General features: G+C 38.2%; 1 protein-coding gene across 3 annotated transcripts in view; it reads left to right on the top strand.

The window, feature by feature from the left end:
* The window catches only part of SYNE1 (spectrin repeat containing nuclear envelope protein 1), a 2,173,401-nt gene that overhangs the window by 1,200,596 nt on the left and 949,262 nt on the right, over positions 1 to 23,543 (top strand). The window lies entirely within an intron of this gene.

The raw sequence follows: 23,543 nt of genomic DNA, 5'->3' as shown, positions 1-23,543 counted from the left end.
GGGTCCACCCATTACCTGTTAATGTTTTCATTCCTTGGTGGGGTAAAGAATAGTTGGCAGAATTCCCGAGTCCATTACAGTATAAGTTCAGACAGTTTGTTTATTCCCTGCATACTAGTTCCCCCTTCACGCACTGCACAGTGTGCAGCACTATGAGCAATGTGAGCATGCACATAACCCTCTGTAGACGTCGGGTGTATATTACAAAGTCGAATGATAAAAAGAGCGAACGCTCCTTTATCGAACACTAAAAGTCGAAAGCACTGAATGCCGAACTCGCTTTGTTTTCAGGACTTTGCCATTTCCTCCTCTGTGGTGCAATCTCGGAGTTGGTATATTTAAGTAGGGGGGTGTGGTGGGTGAAGCCCCCCACTTTATTTTGTGTTTGGATTTGTTTTTTTTTTTGTTTTTTGTGGAGCAGAAGTTCCATGAGTTTGACATTTACTGCTTTCGGTTTTTAGTGTTTGATAAAAGAGCATTCGCTCTTTTTATCATTCAACGTCGTGATTTATGCATGTAGACATCTGTTTATGCCACACATTCTTTGTTGCCTGCCTACTTCAAGCCACATGCCCTCCATGTGGACCAAAACCAGTGCCTCCCCAGGAGAGAACTTAGTCATTGGGTGTTCAGAAGACCCAACATTCATCCACTGGAAAACCAGCACTTGGACTGTAAATAAAATGCAACTTAGTGTTATAGAAGGAAGCTTAGCCCATATGCCTTGCCACTGGGTTTGCTTACAGTGTAGATTATCCAAGATGTGCAGCTGTTTCACACTTCAGTTTTTGTATGTGTGATATATTCTGTGTTGTTCTAATTTTCACATGTAAGTTGATACATAACTATGGCATCTCCTTGTAATGACTTTGTAAATGCAAATTTCTATGTGCATTACTGTTTATTCATATTAAAAATTGTAGATGTTCATCATCAGGATAACTGCTTCAGAAAATGCAGTAAGTATTGATGGAATGTAACCATGGAGAGAAATTATTCCCTGTCCTGATGTATTTCAAGAATTAGGCATTCCTGTGAGTGTATGAAGTTGTATCATTAGCTACAGTGATTAGAAAAAGCCTGGCAGTAAATGACAGTACACTATGTATATTATTTCTTTTTTACTAAGCAAAGATGATAGTTGCTCGTTTGTGCTTTGCTGTGTCTTAGTCACTTTGCAAGCCTCTGTCTTAGAAAGATTAAGTACCATCTATTTTATTGATTCCAATAAATACTATACACTGTTCTTCCATATTTTATTTCATTTTTTGGTTACTAATGACACCCCAACAGAAGATTACCATCAATGGTTCTGTGGCTGTGAGATTCTTCCTAAAGATTTTTGCTGACCATGTTTAATTTTGTAAATGTTAATCTTGAGTTGCATATTAGACCGCGGTGGTGCAGCAGTTTGCATTGTCGCCTCACAGCAAGAGGTTCTCCAGTTCGATTCTTGGCTAGAGCTCCACATAGAGTTCCTTCTGTGCAGAGTCTGCATGTCGTCCCTGTGGTGAAGTGACTTTTAAAGACATGCAGGTAGGTGCATCTGTGTCTGCCTTCTGTGAAGGCCGGGCACTGGCCTGGCAACTCGACACTGTGAAGACATTACTACCAATTAATCTTCAGACCTGTGATCCACTGTGGCGACCCCTAAGTGGGAAAAGCCGAAAGACATTGCTTTTGCTTTTTTAATTTTAAGTTGCATGATCCTTTTAATACTGACTGTAATAGTTTTAGTGTGTGTGTGTATATATATATATATATATATATATATATATATATATATATATATATATATATATATATGTATATATATATATATATATATATATATATATATCTATATATATATATATATATATATATATATATATATTATATATATATATATATATAATATATATATATATATATATATATATATATCACACACACACACACACACCTTAGCAAGGAGAGTTTTGAATCTGAGACCCTTTTCAGACTATTAGAGAAGTCTAGAGGATATTGTTTTACCATCTCCTCCTGCTTTTCCTTTTGATGCATTTTGTACATAGCTTAAATATACATAGCAGTCTTCTGTTTTACTGCAGGAGAAGGCCAAGTCCTGGTGTGCATACCAGCATGTCTTCCTCCAGCAACCGGTAATTGAACCATTATGTATGCAAGGCAGTCAGTCTGCTTTTCCTGCTCTCCTATGTGTCTTATTTACTGCTTTAGCAGGTTAGAGGGTGAGGGGTTAGAGTGCAGGGAGTAACTACTAGTTTTCTACCACTGGCTGCTAAAGTTATACCAGAAGTTGGTAAGTATATGGCTGAAGAAAAGCCATTCACTAGTTTGTAGCTATCTGATATGGTCCTGTTTATGTTGCTAGCCATAAATGTGCTTCATAAGTTCTCACTGTTTTAGGCCTAGTCTCTGTTTTTATTTGTCCAGCTATCCTGATAATGACATATGGAGGCTGAATGCCACATATTCAGTGTTAGATATTCAAGAAGACTGCAGTCCCAGTGAATAGAGAAAACTACAATGGCATTGAGTACAGACAAATTGTGAGCAACAGCACATCAGCAGCTAGTGCTTAAAGATGGGAAGATGTAGCAGCTGTGAGGCAGCCGTCTGTTATTGAGCAGCAGCGAATTGTCTGCAACATCTCCGTCCATGTGTGCTCTCTGAGGTTTTCATGAACATGAAACCTTCCACTCCAGAAAGTCTAACCTAATCCAGAAAGTCTTACCTAAAAGGAACAGATCTGTAGCAAAGGGATGTTAGTAGCATTTGAACTGAAAATCTTGTTTTATTTGGACAGACCTGTTTGATAAAGGGCAGGTTTACATTTCTGTACTGCAGCTTTATTGTCTTCTATTCTTATAGTCTAACAATTCTCGAAGGGGTACTTTCCTTGAAACCCCCTAAGCAGGACAATCATCTTTCTTGGGAAATTAATTTTTGTGATGTAAAAATTAACTAGAATTCTCAACACTAAAAAACATATATCTTGGAAAACATAGGTTCATAGGTTCATAGGTAGGTACTAGGCTGTCGGCTCTAGGACCCGTACAAGCCTAGCCAAAAAATCGTACCCTGGCTTTTGCCACCCAAGAAAATTATTTTCCTGTGCCCCTGCCGAGCAGAGCCACAGAAGTGATCCCCGGGGTGAATTTCCCATTTCCCATCCAATCATCAAGATTTTTCTTGAAGAGTGCTAATGAGGAGCTCTGTTTGACATAGATAGGTAGTCTGTTCCAGAGTATGGGAAGTCGCTGGGACAAGAATCTATCCCTCCGGCATGTTCTGTTTATTGTGGTGACAAGGTTTAGGTCCCTAGAGCATGTAGGTTAGAGGGATTGGGATTTCTTTAAGTGGAGCATGTCCAACAGCTCTGGGTTTGACATAGCTTTGTATGCTAGGCAGAGATCGCCCCTGAGTAAGCGATATGCGATGGAGTAAAGCTGTAGTTTTTTGAGACGGTCTGCATAGGGCATCTGTTTGAGGCCGGTAATCCTCTTTGTGAGGTATTTCTGTGGTCTTTCCAGTTGTTGTAGATGTCTTGTGAGGTACATACCAAAAGGGGCGTTGTACTCTATAATGGGTCTAATGAGTGATGAGTAGAGGGGAACAATGACCTCTTTTTTTCTGGATGAGAAACCTTTGTGATGAGGTGTGCCACATAGAAGGATTTCCTGACTACTGTGGCGATCTGATTATCCAAGGAGAAACCACTGTCCACCTGTGTCCCAAGGTCTGTTATCACATTTTTGGCATTAAGTAGACTACCAGCTATGTGTTAGTTCATGGGTACAGAGTTTTTACCAAAGGGGATAACAATACACTTTTTGGCATTGAGCTTCAGGCCATGGCTTTGACACCAGGTATCTGTCTCAGTGAGGCCCTTTTGTAGTTTGTCCACATCGTTAGGAGTTTCGATTATGGCTCCTAGTTTGCAGTCGTCTGCAAACTTTGTTAGCCAAAGACCTTCTGTGTTGGCCTGCACTTCAGAGAAGTAGATATCAAACAGGACAGGAGCCAGGACTGAATGAACCCTGTGGTACTCCACTTGTCACTGTTCTGATGTCGGATTTGGAATCCGCTACTTTCACAGTGTGGGTTCTGTCCATGAGCCAGTTGGCAACCCATCTTGTGACATAGGGATTTATACCTAGTTTAGTGAGCTTATCTATAATTCCAGAGTGGGGGATGGTGTCGAAAGCCTTGGCGAGATCTAGATAAGCTGTGTGAACCATTTTACCCTCATCTATGGCTTTGGTGACTGCTTCAAAGAAGTCATTCAGGTTTAGGAGACATGATCTGCCTTTTACAAATCCAAACTGGGTAGGGTCCAGAGTTTGGAGATTACCAATGTCTTTGTTTATGAGTTCCACAATGATACGTTCCATGGCCTTGCAGACCAGGCTCGTCAGGCTAATGGGGCGGTAGTTCTGGGGTCCGTTGTGGCTCCCCCTTTGTGGAGTGGGATAACCGTCACGGTGTACCATTCAGTGGGTACAAAGCCTGAGGTGAGGCTATGATTGAACATGGTACTTAGGTAGGGTGCCAGTTCATTCTGTAGTTCATGTAGAACGCAGCCTGGGATATTATCAGGTCCCATAGATGTTGTGTTCTTGGCTTTGGAGAGTGTGTTTTTTACCTGTGCAGCCGTTATTATAGGAACTTTGCATTCTTCTGGTATAGAGATGGGCCCTCTAGGGGGTGAGAGGTGGGTAAAGTTAGCACTGAACCTATCTGCCAGGTTGTTGGTAATATCAGTTGGTTCTGTATATTTAGTACCATTGTGCTGTAACTCAGAGCAGATCTGAGTGTTCCAATTTAGATTCTTGACATAGCTATAGAATGCTTTGTGGTTGTCTTTAGAGTCAGTGGCAACTTTGTTTTTGTAACTAGCTTTGGAGGATTTTATGAGGGATCTCAGCTTCTTACTGAGGTTGACCAGGGCGTTCCTCCAGTCATGGGATTTTACTCTTTTTTGCAACAGTTTCTTTCTTCTGTTGTAGAGTTTGTTTATGGCAGAGGACCACCAGATTGGCTTCCTTTTTTTTGGGGATAACATCTTGGTTCTATAAGGGATAGCGTGATCCATGCACTCGTGTAAGTGCTTATAAAGTGCATTTGTGTAGGATTCGGCAGTCATACCTCTATTGTCCATCTGCATGGGTGTCATAAAGTTTGCCACTTCTGTCTTAAGAAGTGTGAAGTTGGCTTTGGAGAAGTTTTTTATGATGGTTTCCCTAATTGGGGGTGGGGGTGGGGTGTGGATGTCTAGGCTGATTAGCTTGTGGTCGGATCTGACCAACGAGGATTTGACCTCTGGTGTGGAACACCGGTTTCCCATGTTGGTAATGATCAGGTCTAGGATATTGCTGCCACTGGTGGGGGTGTGAATAAGTTGATCCAAGGCGTTGGAACTTATGAATTCTAGAAAACGTTGAGCAACAGAGTTGGTACATGAGTAGTTTTCCCAGTTAATGGTGGGGTAGTTGAAATAGCCCATTATTAGGGTGTTGGGTTGTACCCTAATACTTTCCAGTGTATCAAGAAATAAGGAGTGTGAATCCTGGGGCATGGTGGGGGGGGAGGTCTGTAGCAAGCTACAATTTGGATTGCGGTCTTGCCCAGAGTTAGTTGCACTTGGATAATCTCGGATGCATTATGCTGTGCAACTAGCCTGGAGGTGTGGACATCCTTAATGAATATGGACACGCCTCCGCCTTTAGTGCTTCTTTCTGGGTTAGGTGGCCGAAAGGTGTGGTATGAATTGAAGCCTGGTAATGCAGGGGTGCTCTCTGGAGCTTTAAACCAGGTCTCTGTCACTGCACAGATGTCAATGTTCTCCATTTTAAGGAGTGCCTCGAGTGAGTGCATTTTGAGGTTTAGACTTCTAGCATTGAGTAGCATTACCCTCAGATTTTGCTTGCTTGTACCTGTTATGGTGGTGAATTTATCATTTGAACCTTACCTAAAAAAGGCACTATAGGGGTGGCAAGAGCCTTAGCCAGTATCCGGAATCCTAAGGGCGACAGGTGCAGGCCATCTCTGGCAAAGCATCGTGGACTGTCAATCATGTCGTCCCACGCAGACAAATACTGGATCCCCTTAGAATGACACCAGAAGCTTAGCCAGTTGTTGAAGTCAATCATTTTGTCCTTGTACTGTGGTTTCATTCTGGGTGATGGCAGGATGCTGCTCAGGGTTAGGGTCATACCTGCCTGGGATACAAGATTGGAGAGCTCCTCCATGTCTCTTTTCATGTAGTCCAGGGAGGTACGTCTCAGGTCATTCACACCAACATGGACAATGACAGTGTCATATCTGTACATATTGTGGAGTGACCTGAGTGCATGCATTATGTGGCGGATCCTGGCACCTGACAGGCAGCTGACAGTAACTTTCTCCTTGTTTAGTCTAGTGAGTGGAACATCAGTGTGCTTGACTATAGAGTCACCTATGACTTGAGTGTTGGGTACGTTGTTATGCCTTATGGGCTGTGGTTGAGTGGCACACTGAGTTTGTGGGCTATGTGTCATTTGGGTTGTGTTGGGGGATGGGGTTGGCTTGCATTTATGCTTTGGATGTCCCTGATGCTTGGGCAGGTTTTTATTGAGAGCCTCCGCGAATGTAGATGTGTGTTTTGTGTTTCTATATGTGTGTTTTGGTGGTGTAGGTTTTGAGGGACTATGTGATGAGTGTGGTATGGTGCAAGTGTTTACCTTCTCCACTTGACTGTCTAGTCCAGTCTTGGGTGAAGAGAGCTTTGCTTCCAGTTTGGCTATATAAGTGCATCTCTCACAGGTTGTAGTGTTGTGTGGTAGGAGGCGAGGGTTTTCTGTGTCCATGAGGCAATTGCTGCATTGCCCCAAGATGCCCAGATTCATCAGGTAGACAGGAGAAATCACTGGGAGCTGACCCTTAGACATGCCTGGATAAGTGCTTATTTATTAAGTACTAAAAACTGCTTTCCACTAGACAAGTGAGGAAAGTTGAGTGCTGTAGTAATTTGCAGCTTATGTAGTGCTTACAATGAGTTCTGAACAAGTGCTGAGTTCAAAGAAACAGATTTGAGTGCTGAAACTAGAAAACTGGCTAGTTATAAGAAACAAAAGTAAGCTAGAAGGCTTCCTTCCAACACAGAAGGGCTTGGGGGCTCAGAAGCTTACAAACAGTCTAGACCACTTAACAGGAAAGGCAGGAAACAAGCTTAAAAACTTTTTTGTTTGTTTGTTCTCTTTCCCAGATGCTCTCTTTGTACACAGTAGGAGTGCCTAAAATCAGAATATGATCTCACTGCACTCAGTTGAGAGAGCAAATGAGATGGGCCCAGAAGGCTTATAAATGTTAATTATCCTAGCAAGGAGAAATTCAGAACCTTAGGCCCTAATGTGTAAAGAGCCTTATAGAGTCTTCCACGATGACAAGGTGACTCTTAACACTAACCCTTCTGTTATGCTTACAGGATTGTCAAAACTGGCAGATTTGTAGTATGGTTATTTAGTACCCCATGCAATGCACAGTTTCCCCTTCTGGTATACCCTCAAGCCAAAAAAAGCTTCCTTCTTGTCCACAGTTGAAGTTGATTTGTTAGATGGAGAAGTAAGGTTAAGTTTAATTGTAAGTCTGTCAAAGTGGTCGTCTTAGCTTGTTGCAAGACATGCTGTGCATTTTATATATGAAAATCAGAACCTGACTTAAGGAAAAAGATATATCAACATATTTTTTCAACAAGGAAACAGGATGTTTGAATGTCTTGACCAAACATACTGAGGTGTGTTTGGATTTTGAGGGCTTCAGACTTTCTGTTGATTGACATCTCTGGTAGAGGTGAAGACTGAAAAAATAAGTTAGAATATTCAGAACTGGTGTGGCATTTGAGAACTAACACCATGGCAGCTCCAGGATTAAATGAACATTTAAGTATACACAACTTGCTGAAATTCAGAGCAGATGAGATTTGAAAATGATTATAAGTTCATAGGTTCATAGGTGTGTACTAGGCTAATGGCCCTGGAGCCTATATACGCCTAGCCCAAGAAGATTCCCTGGCATCATGCCACCCAAGGTTAGTTCCCAGTGCCCCTGTCAAGACAGGGGAACTTCCTATCTCCCATCCACTTGTCAAGATTTCTCTTAAATGAAGTGAAGTGCTCTGCTTGACGTGAATGGGAAGTTTGTTCCAGAGTATGGGAAATCTGTGGGTTAGGAACATAAAAATAATTGACCTTCCACTAAAAGCAAAATAAAACCTGCTTATAAAACTTAAAATCACTAACATACAGAAAGCTGTGTAATGGAAAAGTGCTAAACATTAACAGATCTAGCTGTCAATGCAAAATTTTAAATTTTATAAATTTAAAATACAATCATTTAATCCTGAATGCTGCAATGTACTGAAGTCCAGCTGCGTCTGGAGTTTGCACTTCAACAACTACACTGAAGTCTTTGCTCCTCCCATTATCTTTAATCAAGCAATAATGTTTGTAGGTATGTTTTTCAAGGATTGTTAGTGAGGTCTGATTGTTGCTGTTTTTATATGTGTATTTACCTTAGAATATTTATCTTTAAATATGTTTAAAGAGGTGCTGAGTCTTATTCTTAATTAGTGTATTATTTCTATTGGTACAATGGGAATCATGCGATCAGGTTATTTTAATATTTAAATGGGTGACAATGCTTTGCCTATCAGCTTCAAGTGATGTCCAAGGAAAGAGAAAAAAGTGGTTCCCCTGCTATGCTGTTTGAATGTTTTTGAATAAACATATGACTGTTGCTGGATTTTATTGTTGGGGTGGAGTCTGTATACATCAGTGGGTGCTTTTTGTTAAAAAAGGAATACAAAATTGATTTTTGCTAGATCTCCTTTCCGTACTTTCTAGCTCATCCACTTTATTTAGAAGCCAAGTATTTTGTTTTAGTGCTTTCCTTAAATGAAGTCATTTATTGCTTTCAGGGGACACTCATGATTATCAAAGCACTGTTATGTGTACGTGCATTTTAATTCTTTTTATAAACATTTTTGCTAATGCTTTCAGGAATGATTGTGGGTACTGTCATTTTAAAAGTGGGTAAAAAACTGTTTAAACCCATTTTTTCTCTCGAAAAAATGTTTCTTTTACTTTTTGGGTTGGCATAGTCACTAAATTGATTTTTACTTTGTTTTTATTGGAAAAAGTGACTTTTAGAATTTAAAGTACTATACTGGCTTGTGCTGCTTGTTTTCATTGGAAAAGAGACACCCCTCATCTTTTACTCTGGATTCCTGTGGTGTAGCACCTACATTCGCTATGGATTGGGGGTAGGTCATGTCCTATGTGACTGTTGGCATCCCCTCAGTGGGCAAAGAATAAACACTCTTCTCATTCCTGAAAGAGGGAGTTGGGAAGTCTTCCCTCTTTAGTCAGAATGTTGTACTCATCCTTGGGGAAGCTGCTGCTGCTGCCATTCAGAACCCTGTTGGCCCCATTTTTCCTGTCAAAAACAGAAGACTAAACATGTATCTGCTCCTACTCAAATTTCCCTGGACAAAACAGGAGTAGTTTATTAAGTCTGGCTCAGAGACTAATTTGGGCTAGTGAGCATTCTTATAAGGTGGTTTCTGGTAAAAGAAAAAGGGATTCTTCTTTTCCTGAAGAGAGTCAAGATTTTGAATCTAGATGGGAAGATGAAGGGACCGATGCAAAGTTTTCTCCTCAGATTTCCGATTCATATTCAGAGGAGAGGATGGTTTCTAATTTTCCCTGTGAGGGTTTTTCTTTCTGTGAGACTATTCTGGAAAATTTTAGTGTTTTTAGTGGGTGAACACTGATGCTTCTAAGTCCCTCTGAAAATACTATGAGCTGTTACAATGCAGAACATTCCTATCTCTTCTGTCCTGTCAGCACTGGAGGATGTGTGTGTCACTGCTTGCAGTTTCCCAGATAGTCTGATTCCTGCCTCTAAAATGGCAGATAGGTTGTATAAAGTTCCTTAGTCTTTTAAGTTTTTATACAGTCATCCCAAACCTGACCCAGCAGCAATAACCTTAGTAACTCTACTTGTGCTAAACAGTAAATAACAATCCTATTTCTCAAAAGGATGATAAATAATTGATATGTATGGGAAAAAAGTGTATTAATTGTCAAGCATATATGTTAAAGTTTATTCTGACTAATTATGAGGAATATTTTGAATATAGTTTATTCTTGTGAGGAGAAAATCTACTTTAAATGTTTTATTTCTTCTGTTTCACAGGTCACAACTCATTGTTTAAAGTGTGCATGTGACTCTGTTGATACTTCTTCAAGGGCTATGACTGATTCTATTTTGAGGAGGTGTTCCTGACTGCATTTTTAGAACCTCCAAGAAGATGTAAAAATGAGATTTTTAAATTCTCCTTTGGACAGAGAGTGTTAGTTTTTGTCCCTCTGCTGTAGTGCTTATAAATGTCATGAGATAAGTAAACTGATTCAGAAAATCTGTCAGATTTTTCAAACCTCCTCTTCAAAAATTTCTAAGGGATTCTTTACTCTCTTATATAATTTTTGCAAGAAACTTAAGAATCTAAGCAAAATACTGGTAAACAGATGTTTAAGAAATAGTGCCAAGGGGTTGCAAAAAGAAGGTAAGACCTCCCCCCCAAAAGGACAGTCTTACAAGTCAAAGTGACTGTTTAAAAGATAATGCTCCCCCGGCTGTCCTTTTTCCCTTCCAAAAAGTCTGAATCTCCTTTTCTTAGATTACTGTACTCACAGTATGGCTATATTGCCTGAGGTAATCTGACATTTAAGCAGTAAAGAAACTATTTTAAAATAGAGTTTTTCTTTTAATACAGGCAGTTATACTGTTATTTCAATACTGCCACGTAATGGGACTTGACAACCTTAGATAAACATTTGACAGATTTCAGGGTTTCTGCCCTTTCCTGTCTAAGTAACAGTTGCTGGCTTAACAGTGTGTGTTTTACATTAGGTTATTACTTTATTCAGTATTTAGCCTTGATGTTTGCAATGGAATTGCTGAGTAATTATGCCTTTCATTATCTAATTGAACATGATTGTCTACGAGGGATGTAGATATAAAAAACATTACACATGAAAAGGGAAGGAAGTATAAAACATCTCTGAACATTTTCTTAAAATTAAATCCCTAAGAGATATAACACATCTTTTAAAGAACCAAACAAGGGAGATTGTAGCTGACCGAACAAATAAATCCAGAAAATAAAAATAAGTCTGCTCAAGCGAATGGCTTCAAACACTTTAAGGTTAAATGTTGAAAAACAAAAAACACATAAAAACATAAAAAATCAAAAGTAAAACACGAGAGATGAGCGTTTTTCCATCACCGAAGGATGCTTCATCAGATCTAAATACTGCAGTACAACAGCTCTTTTTAATCAACTCAAAATTAGCCCCTGAGATCACGTGACCTCAGGGCAGGTTTCAGAGGAGCATTTTCATTTAACTCTACTTGTTCTCACATCACCACCCCTAATATTAGGCATAAAAACGTCAAGAACCAAAAAGTTAAAAGCATGATTTGAGCTTTTATTTTTCACGTTTACCAAGTGCATTTCTATCATCACATCTATTCATACTGTAAATATATGAAAAATAAAGGCTGTAATCATGTTTTTAACTTTTTGGTGCTTGAAGTTTTTATGCCTAATATTAGGGGTGGTGATGTGAGAACACGTACTGAGAATGTGGAAGCCAAATGAATTATTTTACTGCATGCAACTGTTGGTAAAGGGTTAAATGAAAATGTTCCCCTGAATCATGCCCTGAGGTCACGTGATCTCAGGCGCTAATTTTGAGTTTATTAAATAGAGCTGTTGTGTTGCAGTATTTAGATCTGATGAAGCATCCTTTGGTGATGCGAAAGCACTCAACTCTCTTATTTTACTTTTGATTTTTGTATATTTTTATGTGTTTTTTTTTCAGCATTTAACATTGCAGTGTTTGAAGCTGTTCGCTTCAGCAGACTTTATTTTCTAGATATAACACATCTGAAATAACAGCATATTCAAGATGTCTGTGTATGTCAGTGTAAAAGGGCACTAGCAACTATAAAGGAATTTTGACAGGGATTTGTACCTGAAGATGAGAAAAAAAATGTGTGTCACACCTGTCTACAAAGGTAGAAACAGACAAATCATATAAAGCTGTAGACCAATAAGCATAACATCTATAATTGGAAAAGTCTATAAAAGATGCGTTCTGTATTTGTTAATGGGTGGTAAAAAATATGGGAGAGAGCTGGACTACTCCCAGTTTGGCTTTTGCTTAATCAAAGGAAGATCAACACTAACATGTCTTATAAATTTCTGTGAAGGTATCAGTTATCTAAGAGATCAAGGTAAGTCAGGTGCAGTTGTATATTTGGAAGTTTCTGAGCTAAACTACATGATGGACATTGATGACTTAAATCGATAATTGCAAAAAATTCAACCTCAGATGCCTTGAGGCTCAAATACAATAAACATTAAGGTTGTGCTTTTTGAAGATAAAGAAAATCTGAAAATAAAACTCTGAGGTGCTATGTTGGAGAGGGTTGAACATAAAAAAAGATCTAGGCATCATAATTACTAAGGATTTTACATTTAGGAAACACTGTGAAGTATTAAGGGCAACGGCTATGATGAAGATGTCTTAATTCTTAGTGTGGTACAGATAAGAGATGCAAAAGTGTTAAAAAATGTGTACACATCAATGATTAGATCATTGATTATGTGCAATTTACTGTTTTGTACATTATTCATAGCTGATTTAGTTACTATTGAAAGGATTCAGAGAAGATACAAAAAAAGTTTAGAGATTTGAACAAATTAAATAATGGCATTTTATACATAATCATTAGAAGAGAACTGAGCCTGGCTTACAGGGCCATTAAAGATGATGAATTAAGATCTGATTTAAAACTTGTTTTAAAAGAAAAGTCTGGTAACCTAAGATATGCAGGTTCTAAATATATTGCTAATCTCAACAGAACTAAGAAAATAGATGACTTTATAAGTCATTTGATCCTCAGACATTGGAGTTTGATATCACTTTATATTAGAGAATCTGTTAATTTAAATACTTTCAAGAAACAACTAGATTGCTACATGTGAGACTGTAAATTAGCATATAATATAAATGAATAAACTTTGTTTATGGTCCATCTTTAGGCTGTTGGCAGTTCTAATTTAATTATGTAACTATTTGTCTCTCTTTGGCAACAAATAGTTTCAGACAAATGGGTTCTGAAGACCATTCATCAAGGTTACAGACAACAGTGGTAGAAAATTCCAACCTTTTAGGTAGTAATTACTCATCCATCAGACCAGATTCCTCTCTTTCCCCTTTCCTTCAACATATGTTGTCTCAGGGAGTAATAGAGCCAGTTCTTCTTTCCCAGTTTGAAAAAATGTTTTTATTCAAGGATGTTTGTGTGCCAGGGAAAGAAAATGCCTACAGACCAGTTCTGGATCTTTCTTTTCTAAGTCAATTTCTGATAGTGCCCAAGTTCAAAATACTGCCACTTTGCAACCTATGTTTTCTAGTAACACTGGATTTAAAAGATGCTTTTCATCCCAATTCATCTGGATTTCAGGCATTTCTTAAGGTTGTATGTGTCTGGATTATATTATCAGTTCTCTGCCTTACCTTTTGGATTATCCACTGCCCCAAGAGTGTTCACAAAGTGTCTAGCTCCAGTTATAGCTCACTACAGGCTACAAGGTATCCACATTTTCCATATTTAGATGACTTGCTTATCTTTGCAGGGTATTTTTCAAAGTGTCAGGAGTCTCTCTTGGGTGTGAGATCTCTTACACAACCTGGAATTCCAAGAAAACATTCAAATGTTTTTTCTGAATCCATCACACAGGATGGTGTTCTTGGAGTGTCTGGTAAACACCTCAGTTCAAAGAGCTTTTCTTCCACAGGAAAAATAGATCTATATCTACTATTTTTATGACTTTCCTCTCAGACTTTATGTGGGTCTCTTGGCATGTATAATTTTCATACCACTGATAAGACTCCTCTCCCCCTACCCCCTGCTTCAAAGCAGTTAGTCACTACAGACACTTTGGACTTGGGGAACAGTATCAGGAGTGAAAAATCCAAGGTGTTTCTGACATCAAGGACAGATGCAAGCACATAAATATAAAAATGCTTGTTCTAATCAAGGCACTGAACTCTCTGAATTATCTTTGGTATCCTGGACCTCTTCAAGTTGTTACAGACAATACCACAGATGTGGTACATCATCAGGCAAGGGGGAGCCAGGTCTTACCCCCTTTGCAGACTAGCCATGTTTGTTGGGGACATAGCTCTACAGCACAATCTCACTCTACAGGCATCCTACATCCCATAAGGGCACAACTGTGTGGCAGACAAGCTGAGCAGGATGAATACAAACCTTCTTGCAAGGAAACTAGATGCTGGGGTCTACAGAGATTTGATCCATCTGTGGGGTGTTCCACAAGTAGACCTGTTTGCTTCCTGTCTGAACAATTGGCTGACAAGATTATGTTCTAGTACTCCATGCAAGAAAGCCTGGAAGACAGATGTCTTTTCTTTTCTTTGGACAGGAATAGGAACGGTCTTGTATGCTTTTCCACCCTTTACACTATTATTCAGAATAATTCTAATGATTCAGAAAGAATCCCCCCAAGATCATTGTGATGACTCCCTTCTGGTCCAGGCAACAGTGTTTCTCCCTTCTTTTGGAAATGGTCAGGGGGCAATTACCACAAGCTTCCTCATAGACTGGATCTAATCACACAAGATCAGATGTGTTAGATACACTCCAACCCCAATCAACATAAACTGACTGCTTGGGTGATAGAGACTTAACTCCCTTTAGGCACCTGTTTACCACAGATGTGCAGCAGGTACTAATGGAAGTAAGAAAGCCTGTTACTAGAAAATCATATGTTAGCCAATGGAAAAGGTTTCCTGGTTGGTGCCTACAACATAACCAATATCCATTCAGGGATAGTATTTATCTGGTTTTACAAAATTTGTGTGGTATTATTCTATAGCCTTTCTTACTCCTCCATCAAGGTTTATTTATTGGACATTTTAGCACATATGCCAATGGATCCCACGCTTTCAATGCAGTCTCATGTTGAAAATGTTTTTAAAAAGAATTTTGCATAAAAGACCTCCGAGAAAACCAGTGTCTCCTCCTTGAGATCTTATTTTGTTTTAGGGAAGCTTACACTTGCACCATTTGAACCAACTCATCAGTCTGACTTGAGATTCTTAACATGGAAAACTGTTTTACTGATTGCTCTAATTACTGCAAGAGTATCTGAGTCACAAGCTGTTATGGTGAGTCAACCCTATCTCATTTTCCACAGTGACGGGGGTTTCTTTGAAAACTAATCCTTCTTTTATATAGAAACTTATGTTTGAGTGTACTTCAAGCGAAAATATCCATCTCCCTGTTTTCTTTCCTAAACCTAAAAATGAGGGACTAAGGAAACTCCATACATTGAATGTCCACAGACAACTATGGTACTATCTGGCTAAAACAAAATCTTTCAGCTCTTTGGATCAGTTGTTCATTTCTTGTTTTTTTTTACTCAAATGATTTTTATTTTGATGAAATAACACAATAATTTAATACATTCATAACATTCAATAGCTATTTACAGTATTTACATTCAGCCTGACAAAAAGGATTCAGATAAAAACATTGTAGTTAAATAATAAGTTAATATATAAACTATGATAGTTAGGAAGAGTTTGATTCCATCTGTGGGGTATAAATCAAATTCAAAACTTTCCTCCACGGACTATTAACCAGTGGCTTAGGAAAAGTTCTTAACTCTTTGGTTCTTTTCTCCATTAGTATGCATTTCTTCAGTGATGATAGGAATTCCTCCATTGTGGGTGCTACATTAGAGTTCCATCTTCTAGTTATACATTTTCTGACTATTGTTAACATTGCCCACAACAAATACAGGTCATCTTTCTTCATATTATTACTATTAACAACATTCAATAAAATGAAAGACTTTGTCAAAACAAATATATCAGTATAGATAGCTTGAAGAAATGTGTTACTCATTCCAATATGGTTTAATATTAGTACAGTCATAAAAAATATGAGACCAGTTAGCATTAGTGGACAAATGACATCTCCAGCATAACTTGCTGTTTGATGGGTTCATTTTTGAGAGTTTCTCAGGTGTCAAAAAGGATCTGTGTAGAAATTTCCAATGTAAAATCCTCCAGAATTGTGAGTAAGAAGTTAGTTTAACTGAAAATAAAATGTTTGTTTTATCTTCTATTGATAATGATACTTGAAACCCTTTAGTTAGATTTGCCAGTAAGAATCTTTAGGAGCTGTCTTATAGACAATTAAAGTGTTATATAGGTATGATAATTAATTTTTAACATTGATATTATTATATAGAATTCCAAAAATCCAGTTTATAATTTTTGGTACTGTTTTGAAGGATGAGTTATGTATTATTCTTATAGTAATCAATTTAAATAATTTATGTATTATTCTACACAGATCCTTAGTGTATGCTGTGACACTCTGAAAAACCAACCAGTCATTAGGGGATAGGCCATAAGTTGACAATATACTTTGCGTGTTCAAAGCTTGTTGGTTTTCAATACATTGCAACCAACAAAATAGGTTATTTTCCCATAAAATAAAAACCTCTCTATGTGTTTTATCAGGGAAATCCCTTGTAATAGTAAATGGTACTAAAATCTATGCCACAGTTTTATATCTAAATTGGTGTTAATGAATTTTCTCAACACATCAAAAATATTGTTTATTAGTGTTAGTTTAGTTAATTTTGTTGTAGAAAGCCACAGTGGTGCAGCAGTAGCATTGTCACCTCACAGCAAGAGGTTTTCCCTTTTGATTCTCGGCTGGAGCACCTTTTGTGTGGAGTCTGCATGTCCTCCCCTCGGTCGAGTGGCGTTCGAAATACATGCGTGAATGGGCATGCCTTCATTGAAGGTGGGGTGTTGGGCTGGCATCTGGGCACCTTAAAAATCTACTGCCAATCATTAGCGGACGGGAATTCCCCTGTGGCGACCCCTAACTGGGAAAAGCCCGAAGAAGTTTAGTTAATTTTGTTATACTATACTCTAAATTTAAACTTAAATAATGCCATATCTTATCTTTGTCAGTTACCAAAGCATTCTTTGACAAACAATTTTCATTCATTAGTATAATGGAGTGTAACTGTTTCCAATTGGAAGAGTATCTAGGATTTATCCAATTCATTACTATTTTAATTATAGATGCCTTTATATAAGTTTCAATCTCTGGGAATTTTAACTCCCCTTGTCCCCAGTTGTTTATTTCTTGTGAAGGTAAGAAGAAAGGACAACCTGTGCCTAAACAGACTATTTGCAAATAGTTGTCTTGGTCTATTACCTTTGTTGTTCTCAACACAACAAAACTGTCCTCAGGCAGGGTCAAGGCACACCATACTAGGGCCTTGGTTTCTTCAGTGGCTTTTTGGAAAGGGTTGGATGCTAGAAGTATTCTAGAATCAGCAATTTGGTGCTCTGTACGTACCTCTACTAAACAATGCAAGCTCGATTCTTTCTGTAGTGTTAGATCAGGCTTTGCTAGGGCTGTACTTTAGGAGCTCCTGTACTCTTTTCCTTCCAGCTCCCAAATGTTGTAAGCTATGGTAACCTACCCATATAGCTAAGGCTACTGCAGCAGTGGTCAGTATGATGGACGTAGTACAGCTTCGTAAGTATACTTTCCATAAGCGTAGATGTTTAAATGATCACTGCTGCAGTAGCCACTCCTTCCCCCTCTATCCCCCCTAATTTTTTGAGTATGTTCTTTTGCCTCTGTGTGTGTGTGTGTGTGTGTGTGTGTGTGTGTGTGTGTGTGTGTGTGTGTGTGTGTGTGTGTGTGTGTGTGTTGTATTTCTAGCTATGCCCTCTCAGGGCTCAGCCTACCTTTCTCAGTTGCCATTAAATCTCTGAAGAGATGATGTTCAAACATGTCTTTTTAGGAAGCTCAGCTTGAGCTGCCTAATGGTTTGAGTGAGTAGAAAGTGTCCTGAAGCCTTGGAAGCTGGCTGGCTGTTATAGCCTTGGCTCGATATAACCAATATGTCTAAGGCTACTGCAGCAGTGATAATTTGAACATCTTCTGTTATAGTAACCTTCCTTACACAACTGTACTTTCTCCTAGCCACTGTGAGCCATCTCTTACTATCTACTTTGGTCATAGAGGGCAGGGACATTGGGTAATGGAGCACTTTTTTGTTTTCCATCCCTACAGCCTCATCCCCTGTGGTGGTGGTGCTGGTAAGACACACTTTAACCTTACTAAATACAGTCTCTTGCTGGCTTGTCAAGTACCATTGTTTGTAGCTTCCTTTTCCACAGAAGAATTGAAAATGGTGTTGGCTATGCTCCAGTTTTGCTAGGCATCATATTTTGTTTTCATACAGTCATATGTACAGGGTTTAGGGCATCTGTAAGGTGATGAAAGTCAGTCCCCCACACACAATTATGACTTCTTAGGTCTATAAGTACTTACAATGGTATTGATCCATGAGGATCTGTGTCAGCTTAGCCAAACATTCCCGAAATGTTTTTAGCCCTTGCATTTTAAGCACAAATAACCCGGAGAAGAACGGAATATCTACATGGATGGGACAACATATACATCACATCAGAAGAGACTGTTGCATAGATGAAAGCACAGCAACAAGCAGACTTGTATGTGGATGACCCAAAGTTCACTAAGTACATTAAAAAAGTTAAACACATTTATCAGTTTTTCATAAGATGAATGTGAAAAATTTTTTTGAAGCTTTGAAGTGCATGAAGAAGTAAAAGAAGGAGAAGAAAGTGAAAGCTCTTGTCTGACCACAGGTATCCTGCATCAGAGACTGTAATACAGGAAACCTACCGCCAATAACAGTAACCGACTGCTAGACTGCAGACAAGTAAATTAATAACGCGCATATATAGATTACACACACACACACACACACACACACACACACACACTCAACCGTAAATTACTACACACATGCAGTTCACATCAAACTATGTACAAATCATTTTAAAAATGTTAAAATATTTGCAAATGTAAAGAAAATAAGAAAACCAAAACTACTACATTTACTTCAGTGGATGGGCCGCATAACTGAGGTAAGATTTAAGTGAAATGCTCCATATGTGGCATGCGGTAGTGTTGACAGATTTACCAAAGTAAACTAGACTACATTTCTTGTTTTTGTGGGTAAGGCTATGATTAACACACTTTGCTGGAGAGTCTTGGTATCCTTACCCTAGTTACACAATGAGCAGCAAACCCGGTTAGCCATAATTCCTTAATATCAGCTTTCATGTCAGTGAAGTATATGTGAAAGAGGAAGGAGACCCATTATAGAGCCCCATGGAATATTACTGATTAAGTTCTTCTGAAAAGAGCACCCCAAACATTAGTGATATGGCTGCTGGCAGCTGTTCAACTAGCTGTCCTGCAAGCTATGTATGGGGTAAAGTTGACTTGGGAGAGATTGTCAGTAATCCTAGCATAACTGATAGTGTAGAAGGCCTTGGCAAGGTAGACATTGTGGCCTGCGTACCCTTTATCTATGGCATCTGTAACTCTTACAAAGAATTCACACTGATAAGCATGATCTTTGTTTTACAAATTCAGAATGATGTGTATAAAGGGATATAAGGTCACCTCACCTGCATTGTTATTAGTTAGTTCAACTAAGATCCATCCCTTTGCATTGCAAGTAATAGTAGTGAGTTTAATAGTCCTGTAATTCCCAGACAAAGTATAAGAATTGCCTTTACGTAAGGGCAACTGCAAATGGCATTCTGCATACCTCAGGGATGTAAATGGGGGACTCAGGCTAAAACACTGATGGAGGGATTTTGTTAGCTGGGACTTAACACTTCTCAGCAGACATGCAGGGGTACCGCTGGCAGCCTCACTGGCTGTGTTGTACCTACCACTTAACACTGTCAATATCATAGACAACACAATAAAAGTTGGTTAACTTATGATTTGCTTTGTTTATAGTAGTACTACCACTTGTATAGAATTATATAATGTTGAGAGTTAAATATTTTAGAGAACCCGTATTTTTTAACTTCTAAAAAAGCTTTGCTGGATCAGTCTGGCTTTGGATAATTTAATGAATTTAAATCCACTGAATGACTACAGTATGCTCCAGGGACTAAAAAAGCAAAGATTATAAAGTTTCTGCGCAGAACACAAAATCAAACATTTGTTTCTGCTTGTCAAATCTGGTTGTAATTAACTAGATGACAGGATTACTAAATTACTAAAATGGTTTATAAAAAAACAGAGCCATACTTTTGTAGCAGGGAACATTTTTCATTACGTTTTGTTTATAGTCTCATACCAGAAAAAAGAAATACCACAGTGATACACTAGAGAGAAACTCACACATTTAATTTTCTTTGGGTATTTCTAAATGTGAGCAGTTTTACAAAATATTTTACCTGAAAGCATAATTGTCTATAATTTAAAAAATTTATTTTTCATTAAAATTATAACATTCTAGTGAAAAGTCATTATTTAAAATATATAGGAATTTTAAGAGAATTCGGTCTAATTTTTATTTCCCCTTCATGAGGGACTCCTTGGTACTTTGTACATTGCTGCTCATTTATTCCTGTCTTGGTTTAAAGGATGGAAGGTGGATTTCCTGGGGTGAGACTGTTACACTTTGTGAAAAGATCTTTTTAAATGTTGGCTCATTAGACTTCTGATACACGCTTACTGTAAAATAATGTCACCCCCATCCATCTAAATGTGAATTGCATGCCTTTAGTGGTCATTGTAATGGTGAAGCATCTTCCCCAAGAAAAGAAAGCAAGCTCGTATTTACTGGTCTTCTTTGTTTGATCCAAAAACTGTCCTCTTTCACCATTGCTGCTAGATACAGTACCCTCTGTGCCAACATATTTTTCCATGATTTGTACCACTCATAACTTTCATTTGCAGGATTATGATATTTGCAGCAATTGTAACTTTCTTTTGCAGTATTCTAGTTTGCACAGCAGTCATAACTTTCTTTTAAATGATTCCAGTATTTGCAATAGTCATAACTTCCTTTTATAGGATTCCAGTATGTGCAAGCATTTTAACTTTCTTTTGCACGAATGTAGTATTTATCATAGCATAACCTTTCTTTTGCAGAATTCATGTGTTTGCAGTAGTCATAACCTTTCTTTTGCAGGATTATAGTGTTGGCAGTATTCATAACTTTCTTTAACAGGATTATAGTGTTTGTAGCAGCTGTAAATTTCTTTGCAGTTCCAGCAGTCATAACTTTATGTATTTACTATACTTATCACTGCTGGTTTATATCCTGCAAGAATACAGCAACCTTCTTCCAAAGGTTCAGGGCAACTGCTACACGCTCACTCTGTTAGGCAGCTCAATCACAGGTTTGAGTGCAAAGCCCTTCAGAGCTTTCCTGCCAATGAAGACAACATGCCTGTGTGGGTCTTTGAGGATCACCTATAGGCTTGTGTTGTTCATTTGTTGGTTAGATGAGTTCCCTTTGTGGAAAAATTTTCCACATTTAAAATGTATTGTTTAAATGTACATTCCTGCTTAGTAAGTTTGTTTTTATTCTATGAATTTCTGTCCTAATGGTCTGTGAGGAGACTTAGGCCAGTTTAAAAGTAATTAAAAGTAGTTGAAAACCATTTTTTCTGTGGAGAAATGTGTGTTTGTTTTACATTTTGGGACTGATAAAGTTTATTAAAGTGCTTTTTACTGTGTTTATGAGGGAAAAAAGTTACTTTTATTGGCTTATGCTGCTTGTTTTCCCTGAGAAAGACCAGCTTGATTGGTCAGAATGTTGTGCTCATCCCTATGAAAACTATTGCCATTAATACCACTCTTGGCCTCAATTTTCCTTGTCAAAAAGAAACCAAAAACTTAACATGTATCCACTACTCTTCAAATTTCCTTAGACAGGAGTAGTTTACTAGATGTGGCTCAGGGCCTAATTCAGGTATTGATCCTTCTTATGAGGTAGTTGCTGGTAAAAGAAAAAGGGATGCCTCTTGACCTGAAAAGATTCGTGATTCTGAATCTGGACAGGAAGATGAAGAGACAATTGCAAGGTTTTGTCTTCAGATTTCTGAATCACATTCAGTGGGACAGCAGTGAAGCTGATACTCCTTGTATGGGGTCTTCTCTCTTTTTTGAGACTATTTTGTTTTCAGGGGGAGAACACTGACGTTTCTCATTTCCAAAGAAAACACTATGAGCTGTTACAACTGTGGTACTATCTTAACAAAACAAAATCTTTCAGATCTTTTGATCAGTTGTTAATTTCTTGTACAGGTAAGAAGGGATAACCTGTGTCTAAGCAGACTATTTCCAAATGGTTGTCTTAGGCTATTACTTTTTGATATTCTCACCTCAACAGAACTATTCACAGACAGGGTCAAGTTTCACTCTACCAGACCTTGGCTTTAACTGTGGCTTTTTGGAAAGGGTTGGATTCTGGAAGAATTTTAGAAGCAGCAACCTGGTCCTCTGTACATACCTTTAGAAAGCACTACTAGCTCAATTCCTTCTTTGGGTCTAGATCAGGCTTTGGTATGACCATTCTCTGGGGGCTCCTGGACCCTTTTCCTTCCATCTCCCTAATTTTTTAAGATAGGATAATCTACCCATATAACTAATGCTACTGCAGCAGTGATCAATATAATGAGTATAATACAGTTGTGTAAGTATACTTAGTATAAAAGTAGATGTTCAAATGATCACTGCTGCTGTAGCCTATCCCTTCCTCCCCCCTTTTTGTTTTTTGATTATATCAGGGTGTGTGTGTGTGTGTGTGTGTGTGTGTGTGTGTATATATATATATATATATATATATATATATATATATATATATATATATATAGTATATATATATATATATATATATATATATGTTTATACACATACATACATACACATATATGCATACATGTATACCATAGCTCTCAATCTGTCAGGGGCAAATGTCATGAGAATCTGGGACAGATCCAGAAATAATCAGGGGCAATCAGGGACATTTTCAAAATATTGGTGCTATTAATCTGCGACATTGACAAAATAACAGAAAGTGAACTGGTATATATTTTACTGAAGTAAAACAAGTTTAGAACTCTAATTAGTGTCATTATTTATTAACTGTAATTAACCATCCTCTCTTGAAAAGTCAGCGCTTTTAGGAGGGATTAAGAGGGACATTTTTTTTAAAATTTTTTTTATTTTTATTTTTTTATGACTAGTTATGTCCTTTCAGGGCTCAGCCTCCCTGTCTCAGTTGGCTTGAAAACTCTGAAGGGCTTGCGGATGAAACCTGCGCTTTTAGGTAGCTCAGCTCAAGCCACCTAAAGGTTCTTGATTGAATGGAAGGTGCCCTAAAGCTTTAGAAGCTGGTTGGCTGTTATATCCTTGGCAAGATGTAACCCTTATAGCTAAGGCTACTGCAACAGTTATCATTCGAACATCTGCTGTTATGGTAAATATACTTTCACAGCTGTACTTTTGTAGGATTA

Source organism: Protopterus annectens, chromosome 1.part0, assembly GCF_019279795.1.
Source record: "Protopterus annectens isolate FY-2018-M chromosome 1.part0, PAN1.0, whole genome shotgun sequence".
Taxonomy (NCBI): domain Eukaryota; kingdom Metazoa; phylum Chordata; order Ceratodontiformes; family Protopteridae; genus Protopterus; species Protopterus annectens.
Note: the sequence above shows the minus strand (reverse complement) of the source record. Positions and strands in the feature narration are given on the sequence as shown.